Genomic DNA, 13702 nt, shown 5'->3' with positions numbered 1-13702 from the left:
GCTATTGCTATCACTGATATGGAGTCCTCAATTCTTACTCCAGATTTGCTGGGACCATGGCTAAAATGCCTTAGCCACACTGTATTGTTCTCCTATCTTGATGCAATGAACATTTCTTGCTGATCTTCTAAATTGTTTTCACTGGAAAATTGTTTCAAATTCAAATTCGATTTCAATTTTTTTTTGTATGTTTTGATGCCCTAGATTTTTAAATCATTATTTAAAGTATTTGAAAGGGGTTAGGGAAGAGTTTGGGCAATCCCTTGCCTTTACTCTGCCATGCTAACTCAACAATGTAGGCCCCTCGTAACTGCATTTACTAAGAAACAATTCTCAAAAGCTACAAGTATCATCTTCCAATGTAGGAATACAAACATTTAACATTCAAATAATAATTTTTGTCTCACCTATTTAAGTTTTTTGTGCTTTCATTGAATCTTATATTTGAAGCTTGAATTTTCTGTTAGCTTTGGACCTTTTCAACAAAAAATGACTGAATATTTTTTATTTTATTTTATTTTTTTTATTTATAAGATATATGCATGGGTAATTTTTCAGCATTGACAATTGCAAAAACTTTTGTTCCAATTTTCCTCTTCTTCCCCCCACCCACTCCCCCAGATGGCAGGTTGACCAATGCATGTTAAATATGTTAAAGTATAAGTTAAATACAATATATGTATGTATGTCCATATAGTTATTTTGTTGTACAAAAAGAATCAGACTTTGAAATACTGTACAATTAACACTTTGAAATAGTGAAGGAAATAAAAAATGCAGGTGTATGAAAATACAGGGGTTGGGAATTCTATGAAGTGGTTCATACTCATTTCCCAGAGATCTTTCAATGGGTGTAGCTGATTCAATTAAAAAATGACTGAATATTGTAGAGGGATGAAACAATTGCAGAGGGCTGCAACTCTGAAAAGGTGTACTTGAATCTAAAACAGCAGAGTACTTAAGGCTAAGTACCTACTCAATGTGAGAATATGGTTTTATAAACATATAGGTAGATTATATAGTGATGTGATGGCTCTCCTCACTATTGGCGCCTGCTGAATGTGTAGTAGTGAGGTAATTGTAGGGAAGGATTGGAGAACTAAGAGTGAGAGTAAGAGTCTCTCTGCTGCAGCATGTGCAGCAGGGAAGACCTCAGGCTCTAGACTCTTGAGTCCAAGATCCATCTTTGATGAGCCATGGAATAGCTTGCCTGCCTCCTTCACTTCTCCTAAAGTAAGGATTCTGATTGATCCTAATTCTGACCTCTTCATCCTGATCCTGAGGCCTTCCAGACAGCTAGCTCAGACATTACAGAAAATCATCTATTTCACTGACTGTCCCTATTTTGGAAATTTTTTTAAATATTTGAAATATTTTGGTCAGTTTCACTAAGAAGTTGATTTTTGGATGTAGTCCAAGGTTCTCTGCCTTCTAGAATATCATACTTCAGACTTTCTGATCCCTTAAATCCTGGGTAATAATGACTAATTTTTTTTTACTTGATATTTGAATTATTTCTTTCTGATTGCTTACTGTATTGTTTCCTTACTATGATAATTTTGGATTTTAGCTACAGTACTCCTTGTAGTTTTCATTTTGGGATCTCTTTCAGGAAGTGATTGATGGATTCTTCCAATGACTTTGTTATCCTCTGGTTCTAGGATGTTGGGGCAATTTTCCTTGATGGTTTCATCAAAGATGGTATGCAGGTTTTTTGTTTTGTTTTGTTTGATCATGGCTTTCAGGTAGTCCAATAATTCTTAAATTTGACTGTATCTATTTATGAGGTCTGTTGTTTTCCAATGTGACATTTTACATTTTCTTCTATTTTTAAAAATTTTATTTGACTGATTCTTCATGTTCCATTAAGTTCTTAGTTTCTATTTGTCTGGTTCCAATTTTTAGTGAATTATTTTTAGTTAACATTTTACCTCCTTTTCCTCTTGGTCAATTCTACTTTTAAAGGAGTTCCTTTCTTCAGTCAATTTTTGTGCTTCCTTTTCCAAACTGTTGACTTTTTTCATACTATTCATGTATAATTTTCATTCCTTTTCCCAATTTTTCTTCTATTTTTCTTAATATTAAAAAATTATTTTATTTAATGATATTTCCCAATTACATTAAAAACATTTTACATTTGTTTTTAAAATGTTTGTTTTATAGATTATCTCCCTTACTCCTATCTTCATTCCCATTAAGAAATCACATGTGAAGTTAAGCAAAACATTTCCATAAAAGTCATGTTGTAAAAGAAAACATATATCTCTCACTCTGAAAGATAAAGACTGAGAGAGAGAGAGAGAAAGAGAGAGAGAGAGAGAGAGAGAGAGATAAAGCTCAAGAAAAATTGATTTTAAAAAAGAGAGAGTATGCTTCAATTTATAGTCAAACATAATTGGTTCCTTCTGTGGATGTAGATAGGATTTTTCATCATAAATTTTTCAGAGCAGTTATGCATCACTGTATTGCTGAGTATAGCAAAGTCCTTTACAGCTAATCATCACAGAACATTGCTATTTTTTTGTACAAAGTGCATTTTGCTTTACATGAGTTCATGAAGGACTTTCCAGGTTCTTTTGAGAGCATCCTGCTCATCATTTTTACAGAGAACAATAATATCCCACCATAAGCACATACCACAATTTATACAGTCCTTCCCCAATTGAAGGGCATCACCTCAATTTTCAGTTTTATATGCTGAGAAAAGAACTTCTATAAATATTTTTTTACATATAGGCCCTTTTTCTCTCATTTTAAAATCTCTTTTGAGGTTCATCCCTAGCAGTATTGTTAGGTGAAATGATATGCATGGATTGAAAACCCTTTGGGCATAGAAAATAACTTTTGATCATTTAACAGTTAGGGCATGGCTCTTATTATTTGTTTTTGGTAAAACTGACTCAGTTCCCACTATGTCAAAACTATTTTTATAATTATAATCTTATAATTCCTAACTCTATTTCCCTAATTTATTCTATTCTCTCTCTACTCTCACCCTGTCCCCCATCAGAAGTGTTTTGCTACTGACCACTTCCTTTCCTAATATGCCCTCTCTTTTATCATCCTTCCTATATCCCATTCCCCTCTTAATTTTCTACAGGGTAAAATAGATGTCTAGACTCATATTAAGTGTGTATATTATTTCATCTTAGAGACAATTCTGATGAGAATAAAGTAGATTCATTCTCTCACCCTTGACTTTCCTTCTTCCCCTCCATTGTAAGGCTATTCTGTGTCTTTTTATGGTAGATAATTTGAAACATTCCATTTCTAACTTTGCCTTTCTTCCAGTACATTTCTTTCTCATCCATTAATTTATTTTTTAGATATTATCCCTTCATACTCAACTCACATCTGTACCCTTTGTCTATATATATACCTTCTAACTGCTATAATGATGAGGTTTTTTTTTTAATGAGTTATAAGTATCATCATTTCATGAAGGAATGTAAGCAGATAAACTTTATTAAAGTCCCTTATGATATCACTTTTCTGATTACTCTTTATGCTACATGGGAGTCCTGCATTTGAGAATCAGCCCTGGTTCTTTTCATCACAAATACTTGAAAATCCTCTATTTCCTTAAATTTTCACCTTTCCCTTAAAAGATTATTATCAGTTTTTCTGGTTAAGTGATTATTGTTTGTAAGCCTAGCTTCATTGTTCTCTAGAATATCATGTTATAAGCCTTTATATATATATATATATATATAAAATCCTTTAACATACAACCTTCTAAATCTTGAGTTATTCTTATTGTGGATCCACTAGGATTGTTTCTTTCTGGATGCTTCAAGTATTTTTCTTTGACTTCGGAGTTCCAGAATTTGGCTGTAATATTCCTGGAAGTTTTTATTTTGGGATCTCTTTTAGAGGTGATTGATGAATTTTTCCATTTTTTTTATTTTACCCTCTGGTTCTAGAATATCAGAAAAGTTTTCCTTGATAATTTCTTGAAAGAGGATGTGCAGGCTCTTTTTTGAACATCATGACTTTCAGGTAGGCCACTAATTTTTAAATGATCTCTTCTGGATCTATTTTCCAGGTCTATTGTTTTTCCAATGAGATATTTTACATTGTTTTTTTCCTTTTTTCTTTTCATTTTGCTTCATTGTATCTTGTTTTTTCTTAAAATCATTAGCTTTCATTTGCTCAATTCTAATTTTTAAGGAATTATTTTTTCAATGAGCTTAAGTAAGTCTTTTCTCATTTGGCCAATTTTGCTTCTTAAGGCATTCTTTTTCTTGCTCACATTGCCTTTCCTTTTGCATCATTCTAAATTCTCTTCTCTTTTCTTTTTGTACCTCCATTTTCATTTGGTCTGTACTTTAGCCTGTGAGTGACCATAAACACTCATATCTGACTTAAAGTTGTCACAATAGTTCCTGTTCATCTGCAGCTTCAAATTTGGTTTGCTGGTGTTCCTTCTTGCCCCGGAGCTAACATCAAGGCTTATAACCTTGAACTGAGTATGAAGGAAGCAACAGAATGTTGTCCTTTCAGCTCTACTCAGTGCCAGCAAAACAACCTCTGTAATCTCTTTATGACCAGCAATCTAACCTCTTTACTCTTTTTTCAACTGACACCACAGCAAGCAGTTGCTACCACTGTTGATTCAATCACTTCCAAGTCTGTTCCTGGTTTATTGAGGCTCAGGTCTGTACTGTCACTGGACTGTGCTCCAGTCTCATTTTCTTGCCTTTCTTGCCAACCATCTAAGTTGTCCCTTGACTGAAATGTTGTTTAGCTATGTCCTTTTATGGGTTCTGCTGCTCCAGAATTTGTTTGGGGACAATATTTTAAAGGTTTTTGAAGAGTAATATGAGAGAGCTCAAGCAAGTCCTTGCCTTTTCTTTTCCATCTTGGTTTTGCTTGAATTCTACCTATTTTCTAATAAGGTCTTCATTTTTATAAATCAAATGTATATCTCCTTTGCAGATTGAGGTTGAACAGAAATTGTGTAACAACTAGAAATAAAAAATTGTGACTGACTCTACTTTGTCCCAGTTTTTTGAAATTTGCATCTAACATACTCCCAGGTAATATATGATTAATGGGAATTTTTGCATTTAACCTAAAGGAGTACACTCAATTCAAAAAATGTAAGAAAATTTTGGTTATAAGGGTCCTTTGTTGGCTGTCTAACTTGGTAAGGTTATTGATCTGAATCACAAGAGATAAAATGGGGCTACAAACTAAACAAACCATGATACCTTCTCTCCTATGAAAATACAAAGAAACATATAATAACTTCAGTTCAGTACCAGATCACAAAACATAAGTTCCTAGATCTAGTAGAGAATAAGTGAAAAACCCAGCCTGTGGAAGTATAGTGAAGAAAACTAACTGACAGAGGATCTTAGTTGTATGCAGTAAGAGAACAATTTGTTGTCCAATGATAACAGCAGAATAATATAACACTAACAGATCTGTAAAGAAGCAAACATGAGCACTGGATACAGAATAGTATTACAACAGCCATACCATCGCAGGAATGTGAGTTGCCATGGCTACATATATTTCACAGCAATACATATTCCCTGGGCAGATGTGTTTTCAATAACTATTCATTTCCCCCATCATGTGATATTCTGTGGGAAAATGTATCTCTGTGTGTATGTATTATTTTCCTTGTTATTAATATCTTCCTTTGAATTATTTTCACTTCTAATTGATATAGTTAAAGAATCATTAGTGAGTACTCCTAACAAGTTATTTTCACCGTGTATTGATCCAGAATATGCTTTAAATATAGGGTAAATTTCAAATAATCCATATTTTGGATGAGAGAAAACAGGATACAGCATATACATTATAATTTAACTAAAATTTTCTTTGTATTTTGATTTAACTACAAAAAAATCACTAAACAATTTGCATATTTTAAGCCAAATACAGAGAATTAGAGATAATCCTGAATATTTTTTTTAGTGTTAATGAAAATCACTAAACCAATGATATTCTAAATTAAGAGTGTGTACTCTGATATCTTCCAGTGTCTCTCCCCCTTGATCTCAGGTAATAAATGCCAAAGTTGGAGATGGAAGAATACAGAAAACCATATCTGGTTTGAGGATGTTACTTTTAGTTCTTAATGGAGAAGGTCTTGTGGTGAGGCAGGAAAGCTCATGGCTTACTGGAATTAAACTATATATATATATATATATATATATATATATATATATATATGTTAATGTCCTAAATAACAGAATTGCATTTCCACTAAGTATAATCCAGAATTTCTGGGTGCAGCAGAATGCCATTATTTCATATAGCTATAAATCAGTATAAAACACTTGAAGATATTCTCATTTCCCATATCCTATTTTATTCCATTTTTTGTTGTCTTTCATAAGCAATGTTAAAGGAATTGCCTTTATTCAATAAATCACCATGGAGATTTAAGGGAATGATAATAACTTACTGTACAAAAAGTAAAAGAAATACTATAGAATTATTTCCAAAATGTATTATTCTTGGTTCAGCTGTGAATGGAGAGACTTTTTGTATGGTACTAAGGCATCCTCCACACAGTACTTAGAAAGCCTAATTAGAGCATCATATCTTCTCAGCATTTGGTGAACTTTACAGAAATCACATCAAACTTCCTCTGCTTTGCTTTCAATAACCATTAATGGGATTTAAGCTTTAAAAACAGGTGTGAAGGGAGTTGTCAGCAGGAGGATGTCTTGATGTTTCATCACAATGCCACTGATAGCAGGGATAAAAGGAAGTTGTGAATCCACTCAGTTACTTCATCTGCTAAGATTAATAAGAGTAAATGTGTGAGTTACCAATTAGGTCCTTGGGGCTTAAAGTTTCCAATGCTTTAATCTGTCATTTCTCCTAAAGAAGAGTGGTCTTTAATAATAAGGAATGAATTATAATTCAGGACACCTAAAATACTGTGATTTTGCTCAGAAACCTCCTCAAAACTGGTATTCCTTTAAATTATAAAGTAATTGCACTCAGTATGTTACATAAACTTTAGAAGCAATTGGGTGTTATGAATAGCATGCTGGAAAAAGGAAGATAAAGAATGAAAGTCTTTTCTGTGACACATTCTAGTTATGCTACCCTAAGGTCATTAATTCACCCCCATGTCATTCAAGTCTTCTCCACTAAGCCACAGACAAATTGAATGTTGCTTTGGTGGCTAGAGTTGCCCATGCTAACTATTGTTGTTGCTGGCGAGCTATTTTTTAGTCATGTCCATTTCTTTGTAACCCAGATGTTTTCTTGACAAAAATACCATGCTAACTAAATCATAACAAATTCCTCTAGCATAAAATATAATCAGTTGTAGTCAAGGTAATTACCATAAAGGTTACATGCATTATATACCATACTATTAAGTTAAATTTTTTTAAATTTGCTTTTTCATCCTTGAGTACATGGCTCTCAGATGTCTGCAGATTGTGTCTTCCCAATAACACTAATAAATACATTAAAAAATTGATAAGGTAGTCCTTTATGTTTCATTTTACATGTTTAAAAGACAGTGTTATCTCCTGCCTCAGATGTGTGTTAAAAAAAAAACAAAAAAAAACAACAACAAAAAAAAAACTTGGACATTTTAAAATCTCTGAGTAAGAACTTATTTTGACACATAAATTATGAAATTGTGCAATATTAGCTAAGAAATTCCTCAAATTAAACATACAGAAATACTTTTTTAGAGTTAATTGGTTAATTTCTATCATATATTTTAAAGGCTTAATGATAAAAAACTCATCTTTGACACATGGACTAGATCTAATGCACCTTTTTTATTTCAGGAAATTCCAGTCAGAATAAAGACAATAAAATACATATTTCTTTTTTTATTACAGTTTTTTTTTATTTTCAAAACATATACATAGATAATTTTCAACATTTACCCTTACAAAATCCTGTGTTCTCATTTTTCCCCTTCCCCAACTCCCTCCCGTAGACAGCAACTAATCCAATATATGTTAAATGTGCAATTTTTCTATATATATTTCCACAAATTTCATGCTGCACAAGAAAATGTAGAGGGCCAGAACTCTGGAGAAGTATATTTGAAACAAGGATACTTACAACAAGGTATTAACTCAGTAACATTGATAAGATGATGGTTCTTTAGTACACATGTATACTGAGGATTTAATGTGGTGATGTAATGGTTCTATACTTCATACATATTCAGTATGCTGTAATGATATAATCATACCAACGTATTTAAGGGATGAGAAGGACTGGAAATGAGACATTCCATTTTTGATCATCCTTCTGGTGGCTCTCCTATCTTCTGCACTGATGCTCAAAGATCAATACTGGGCCAGAATAAAGACTCTAAACTCGATTTCTGACCATTGTCATGGTGTCTATCCTGCTGAGACCAAGGCCTGTCCGAAGGACCTCCAGAAAGCTAACCTGAACATCACAAGAAAAATCAGATAAAATGGAAAAAAAATGAGAAAAAAAATGCAACCAAACAAACAACAAAAACAGTGAAAATATTATGTTGTAATGCACATTTAGTTTCCACAGTCCTCTCCCAGGGTGCAGAAGGCTGTCTTCATCACAATACCATTGGAACTGACCTGAATCATGTTATTATTTAGAAGATCCACATTCATCAGAACTGATGATCATATAATCTGACTGTTGCTGTGTACAATGATCTTCTGGTCCTACTCATTTCACTCAGCATCAGTTCGTGTAAGTCTCTCCAGGCTTTTCTGAAATCACCCTGCTGGTCATTTCTTACAGAACAATACTATTCCATAATATTCATATACCAGAATTAATTCAGCCATTCTGCAGTTGATGGGCATACACTCAGTTTCCAGTTTCTGGCCACTACAAAGAGGGCTGCCAAAACATTCTTGCACGTACAGGCCCCTTTCCCTTCTTTAAAATCTCTTTGGACTATAAGCCCAGTAATAACACTGCTAGAACAAAGGGTATACACAATTTGATAACTTTTTGAGGATAGTTTTTGTCAAATATTTCCCAAAAGCTGGAGTCGTTGGGCTTGTCAAACACTAGATTGTAATAGTTATTGGATATTTTGTCCTGTGATCCTAACTTATTCCATTGATCAATTACTCTATTCCTTAACCAATACCAAATGTTTTTAATGGCTACTGTTATATAATATAGTTTTTTATTATTATAGCTTTTTATTTACAAGATATATATGCATGGGTAATTTTTCAGCATTGACAACTGCAAAACCTTTTGTTCCAATTTTTCCCCTCCTTATCTCCACTCCCTCCCCAGATGTCAGGTTGACTAATACATGTTAAATATGTTAAAGTATAAGTTAATACAATATATGTATACATGTCCATACAGTTATTTTGCTGTACAAAAATAATCAGACTTTGAAATGATATACAATTAACCTGTGAAGGAAATCAAAAATACAGGCGGACAAACATAGAGGGGTTGGAAATTCTCTGAAGTGGTTCATATTCATCTCCCAGAGTTCTTTTGCTGGGTGTAGTTGGTTCAATTCATTACTGCACTATTGAAACTCATTTGGTTCATTTCATTGTTGAAAAGGGCCACATTCATCAGAATTGATCATCATATAGTATTGTTGCTGATGTATATAATGATCTCCTGGTTCTGCTCATTTCATTCAGCATCAGTTCATGTAAGTCTCTCCAGGCCTTTCTGAAATCACCCTGCTGGTCATTTCTTATAGAACAATAATATTCCATAATATTCATATACACAATTTCTTCAACCATTCTCCAATTGATGGGCTTCCACTCAGTTTCCAGTTTCTGGCCACTATGAAGAGGGCTGCCACAAACATTTTTGCACATACAGGTCCCTTTCTCTTTTTAAAATCTCTTTGGGATATAAGCCCAGTAGTAACACTGTTAGGTCAAAGGTCACAGTTTGATAGCTTTTTGAGCATAGTTCCAAATTGCTCTCCAGAATAGCTGGATGTATTCACAGCCCCACCAACAATGTATTAGTGTACCAGTTTCCCCACATCCCCTCCAGCATTCCGCATTATCTTTCCCTGTCATTCTAGCCAATCTGACAGGTACGTAGTGGTATCTCAGAATTGTCTTGATTTGCATTTCTCTGATTAATAATGACTTGGAGCATCTTTTCATATGGCTAGAAATAGCTTCAATTTCTTTGTCTGAGAATTGTCTGTTCATATCCTCAACCATTTATCAATTGGAGAATGGCTTGATTTCTTATAAATTAGAGTCAATTCTCTATATATTTTGGAAATGAATCCTTTATCAGAACCTTTGACTGTAAAAATATTTCCCCAGTTTATTGCTTCCCTTCTAATCTTGTCTGCATTGCAAGCCCAATTCATTGATCTTTTCTTTCTCTATTTTATTCAAGTAAACCTCTAAAAATATACAATTTCCCCTTATTACCACTTTGGCTGCATCCAACAAATTTTGGTATGATGTCTCATTGTTGTCATTACCTTGAGTGAAATAATTAATTGTTTCTATAATTTACTGTTTCACCCAATCATTCTTTAAGATGATATTATTTAGTTTTCAATTACTTTTTGGTCTATTTACCCCTAACTTTTTGTTGAATGTAGCATTTATTGCATCATGATCTGAAATAAATGCATTTACTATTTCTGCCTTCCTGAATTTAATTTTGAGGTCTTTATGTCCTAATATATGGCCATTTTTTGTATAGGTTCCATGAACTGCTAAGAAGAAAGTTACTCCTTTCTGTCACCATTCAGTTTTTTCCAAATATCTATCATACCTAATTTTTTCTAATATTCTATTTACCTTTTTACTTTCTTTCTCATTTATTTTGTGGTTTGATTTATCTAATTCTGAGAGTGCAAGGTTGAGATCTCCAACTATTATAATATTGCTCTCTATTTCTTCTTGCAACTCTCTTAACTACTCCTTTAGGAAGTTAGATGCTATCCCATTTGGTACATATATGTTTAGTATTGATATTGGTTCATTGTCTATGCTGCCCTTTAGCAAGATATAGTTTCCTTCCTTATCTCTTTTAATTAGATCAATTTTTGCTTTTGCTTGATCTGAGATTTCTGCTGAAATAGATTTGTGAAGTCTGAAATGGCTACCCTTGCTTTTTTGATTTCATCTGAAGCATAATAGATTCTGCTCCAGCCTTTTACCTTTACTCTATATGTATCTTCCTGCTTTAAGTGTGTTTCCTATAAACAACATATTGTAGGGTTCTCACTTTTGATCCAGTCTGCTATCCGTCTCCACTTTATGGGAGAGTTCATCCCATTCACATTTATGGTTAAAATGATAAATTTATATTCCCTGCCATCTTATTATCCCCAGATAATCTTATTATTTTTCTTACCCCTCCTTACCCCATTTTCCAGCATTAAATTTATGGGCACCACTTGAGTCACACAGGTCTCCCTCTTTAGCATCCCACCCACCCCTATTCCCCTTTCTTGTACCCTTTCCTAAGTACTCTTTTGTTTTCCCTTTTCCTCTCCCACTTTTTAATGAGGTGAGAGAAGTTTCTCTGTAAATCAAATATGTGAATTATGTAAAATTATGTCAAATATGTCAATTTCCTTTGCCTCTTTGTGGGATGTAGTTTCCCTCTTTTTATTTCCCCTTTTTCCTTTTTCTGACATTATCCCCTTTCTGTTTCTACTTACCTTTTTTAAAAAAATAATTATACCTTTTTTATTGACAGAACCCATGCCTGGGTAATTTTTTACAACATTATCCCTTGAACTCACTTCTGTTCCAACTTTTCTTCTCCATCCCTCCACCCCTCCCCCAGATGGCAAGCAGTCCTATACATGTTAAATATGCCACAGTATTTCCTAGATACAATACATGTGTGCAGAACTGAGCAGTTCTCTTATTGTACAGGAAGAGTTGGATTCAGAAGGTAAAAATAACCTGGGAAGAAAAACAAAAATGCAAACAGTTTACATTCATTTCCCAGTGTTCTTTCTTTGAGTATAGTTGTTTCTGTCCATCATTGATCAATTCAAACTGAGTTAGATCTTCTCTTTGTCGAAGAAATCCACTTTCATCAAAATACATCCTCATACAGTATTATTGTTGAAGTATATAATGATCTCCTGGTTCTGGTCATTTCACTTAGCATCAGTTTATGTAAGTCTCTTCAAGTCTCTCTGTATTCATTCTGCTGGTCATTTCTTACAGAACAATAATATTCCATAACATTCATATACCACAATTTACCCAACCATTCTCCAATTGATGGGCACCTATCTATTCATTTTCCAGTTTCTAGCCACTACAAACAGGACTGCCACAAACATTTTGGCACATACAGCTCCCTTTCTCTTCTTTAGTGTCTCTTTGGGATATAAGCCCAGTATCTACTTCCCTTTTTATGTTATAGCAGTAAAATCAAATTGTCCATGTACTCTTTATGTATATCCACAACAGAAATACAGTTCTCAAGAATTGTTTTTACCTTTTTCTGCTTCTCTTGAGTTCTATGTTTGGAGATCAATTTTTTTTGTTTAGTTCTTGTTTTTTTTTTTTTTTTTTTCCTTAGAAACAAATGGAATTCATCTGTTTTTATTAAATGTCCATCTTCTTCCTTTGAAGATAATGCTCTGCTTAGCTGGATAATTTATTCTTGACTACATTCCAAGTTCTTTTGCCTTTTGGAATATCAGATTCCAGGCCCTTTGATCTTTTAATGTGGAAGCAGCTAGATCTTGAGTGATCCTTATTGTAGCACCTCAGTATTAGGATTTTTTTTTTTTCTGGCTGCTTATACTATTTTTTCCTTTGTCTGATAGTTCTGAAATTTAGCCACAATATTCCTTGGAGTTTTTATTTTAGGATCTTTTTCAGAAGGTGTTCTATGAATTCTTTCAATGCCTATTTTGGCTTCTGATTCTATTACCTCAGAGGCAGTTCTCTTTGATGAGTTCTTGTAAAATAGTATCTAGGCTCTTTTTTTGATCATAATTTTTTGGGAAGTTCAACAATCCTCAGATTATCTCTCCTAGATATATTTTCCAGGTCTGTTGTTTTTCAAGTTGATATTTAACTTTTTTCCCTAATTTTTCATTTTTTGGGTTTTACTTGACTGATTCTTGATGTCTCAATGAATCAGTCCTTTCTATTTGTTCAGTTCTGATTTTTAGTGAGTTATTTTCTTCATTAGCTTTTTTTATTTCTTTTTGTATATGTCTAATTTAGTTTTTAAATGAGTTGTTTTGCTCTATGGGATTATTTTCCATTTCACATTTTTTTTTACTGAGTTATTTTCTTTTTCCATTTCACAAATCCTACTTTCTTGGGAGTTCTTTATCTTTTCCAATTCACAAATTCTACTTTCCTGGGAGTGCTTTAACTTTTCCAATTCACAAATTCTGTTTCCCTGCACTTCCTGGGAGTTTTTTACCTTTTCCAGTTCACATTTCAGGAAGTTGTTACTCTCTTGCATAGTTTCTCTCTCCTTTTCCCATTTTTCTTCTAGCTCTATTTTACAATGTTTTATAGTTTCTTCTAGGAGAGCCTTGTGTGATGGGAACCAGATAACATCTCTTTTTGAGGTTTTGTCTGCAAACTGTCAGCTATTAGTCTTCTTGGATTTGAAAACTTGCTCTTTTTCTGTATAGAAACTATTGATCATCCTTTTGATTTTTTTTACTCATTTTTTAAAAAAGACTTTAGGGTCTGCCTTCAGGGCAAGGACGTTACCAGCTTCCTCTACAGAGCAGGGATAGGCATAT

Source organism: Sarcophilus harrisii, chromosome 3 (genome assembly GCF_902635505.1).
Source record: "Sarcophilus harrisii chromosome 3, mSarHar1.11, whole genome shotgun sequence".
NCBI classification, from domain to species: Eukaryota; Metazoa; Chordata; class Mammalia; order Dasyuromorphia; family Dasyuridae; genus Sarcophilus; species Sarcophilus harrisii.
Note: the sequence above shows the minus strand (reverse complement) of the source record.